Below are 2920 nucleotides of genomic sequence, written 5' to 3'. Positions count from 1 at the left end.
ACCATAATAACATATTTTACGTTTTTGAATATTTTCCTCCTCTCTGCTGTTTTACCACCCATAGGTTGCTGCCCATGAAAGTTATATTATAAGTCATAATTCATAATAAACTATAGTCATTTCAAAAACTTTTTTTTTTCTGAATTTTGCACTTAAGGAACCAATAAAAACATCAACAAACAAATACTAATAAAACATAGGATTAATATATATATATATATATAGTGAAAGTTGAGTTAAGATATGAGATTAAGAAGTTCTACAAGATTATAAGGGATGGGAAAAAGATTGGGTTGGGCCCAACCCAAAGTTAACTTCGGATTGAATTGAATTAGATTAGAATTGAAGGAATTTAATTAGAGTTAGAATTAGAGTTGGATAGATCAAGTTAAATTAGGATTAAGGTTGAGTTAGGGTTGGCCTCAACCCGACCTAACCCGACCTGAGCCCTAAAAAGTTTATGCTTCTTAAGTTCTTATGCTCCACTCAAAAGGATACATGAAGTCAATCCCGTGTTTAAGAGTTAAAAGAAGCAAATTAAGTGACCGTTTGGGAGGCTGAATCACACAGTTCCTATATGAACAGCCTTTAAGCAAATTTGATGAAAAATCCGGATAGCCCTAATTGGCTTTCAACGTTTTCGGACTGGCCACTAAAAGGCAGCTGAGCCAGCTTAGCTGAATGAATGTCCACTTAAGCCTTTTCAAACGGACACTAAGGTTGAGACTGGACAAAATAAGCAATAATTAGTATGTTTACAGTTGACGCCTGTCCCTAAATATCTTGTAGCCCACTTTATATACATTTGTGAACAGGCCACATTGTCAATAAAATTATGTTGTGCTTTTTTCTGAGTGACTGAGTGTGCCTACCGGATCCGGTTCATAAAGGTCCATTATATTGACCCCAGCTTTATGGGGTCTTAACGTCCTGTGAAGGTTGAACTGGATTCAGAAATGGCCACTCTCCTTGAAATGCATTAGAAGAAGCAGGGTAAATCAGCCTAGCTAATACCTCAAAGGTTCAAATATTGTCTTAGTTATTTGGGCTTTAAACCAAGGTTTTTAAAATCGACAAACTGGTCAGGGGTCTGGTTTCTGGGTTGAATGATCCAACTGTTTGAACCGATTTATCAGCCTGTTCTTAAAAATAATTAAAAAATTTTTAAAATAAAAATAGTCAAAACCACCCGGGTCAGCCATTCACTGACCAAATCAATATTTTTTTGGTAAAAATCCAGTTTTGGGAAAAATGGAACCAACCATCTAATTGGTTTCCAGTTTTTCCGGTCTAACCGTCCAGTCCGATTTAATTTTGAAAACCATGCTTTAAACCATAATTTTGAAAGACCCAAAAACCAATCATGAGTTCAGGCCAGGTTTTGAATCGTAAAACCGTCTGACCTAGAATTGGGCTAAATGGTCAAACAGTTTGACTCAGGATCAGTTTCCAAAATGGTTCCATTTTCGATCCAATTTCTAAAAACCATGCTTTAAATAATAGCTAAAGAGTCCAAGATATTAAGAAGACTCCATTTCTAAATTTAATTCCTCTACCGGAGCCCATTCGTGATGATAAATTTGGTTTAGGCAGACAAAGACAAAGGAGCCGTAGTAAGTTAAAAGGTATTCCCTCATCAAATTTTCAAGTATTAAGTATTAAAACTTATGAGTTTAATCCAAAGTGGGCATGATATATAATATTTCTTTGACTCGTCAACAACATGTTGGCCAAGTAATGCCCATTAACTTATTACTCAGTGGAAAAAATAAATGAAAAAAGAAAAGAAAAGAAAAGAAAAGTAATCTTCTCGCCCAACTCTTTAAGGTTCTATCTGTTTTACATATCCAGGATTCCAGGAAATGGAGAGTCCATTTTCCATATCCGACATGGGTATCCCCTGTGATATGCTTATATCATGCATGTATGTCTAGTTTCAAAACTAAATATAATTTTTCAAAGACTTACATAATTATATTTCATGAAACTAAATTGAATTTTTAATATATACATATCTTGTTTTATAGTAGAATTTGTTAAAACATACTATTTTACATATTTTAAAATTATTGACAAAAAAATTACATCTGAAAGTATCTCATCCATATGATATTATATCGGAGAAAATTATCCGTGAACCCAAATGGGTCCAAGTCGATCCATTAAAGAAAGAACGTGCATTTACAACTTTATGGTTGGTTGGGTGTATGGGGCAGTGCGATAATGGCACGAAGCAATGTATCTCATTAATAGTCCAAACTGATGAAGCAAATAAATAAATAAAAAGTCAAAACTGGCCTTCTCAACTGGAATAATAGCTATACCAACATCATGTCATTCACCCTTTTTCAATAAAATTATAGAGGTAGACGGTCTGCACTCAACACTTGTCCGTGGGTGAGATTGCAAAAGCTGCAGGTTGAAACAAAGTAGTGGGTAGAGTTGAGTTTTTCTTTGTTTATTATTTTATTCGATAAGCTTGTAATGGGTAGAGTTGAGACCGTTCTCTGCTTTCCCATCTGATGATCTGATCTGTAGCAATTCCGACAAAATCAGATATACATTCAAATGGGCCTGATTCTAAAGTAAAGGCATACACAATAGGATCCATATATGAAGCACAATTTGCTGCTATAAAGATCCGGCTCATTTAAATGAGGATCCTTTGTTATAATGTTTACAAGTATTTGCATTTTTATTATGTATACATGGTAGATACATAATTAGTTTAAAACTATGCTGGTTCATGCCTCAGGCCGTCGAGCTGGCCTTCTGGGCCTCAAGCTTTCAGATTGGATACCCTGATCCAATGGTTAAAGCCCATTGAGAATAGCCTGTTGACCTTGTGTGTGCGCCCTTGCACTGATCTCTCTCTCTCTCTCTCTCTCACACGTTGAAAAGCTTTTTAAAACTTTCGGCT

The sequence above is a fragment of the Nelumbo lutea genome, chromosome 1 (genome assembly GCF_056320005.1).
Source record: "Nelumbo lutea isolate HS-2025 chromosome 1, American lotus-T2T, whole genome shotgun sequence".
Taxonomy (NCBI): Eukaryota; Viridiplantae; Streptophyta; class Magnoliopsida; order Proteales; family Nelumbonaceae; genus Nelumbo; species Nelumbo lutea.
Note: the sequence above shows the minus strand (reverse complement) of the source record.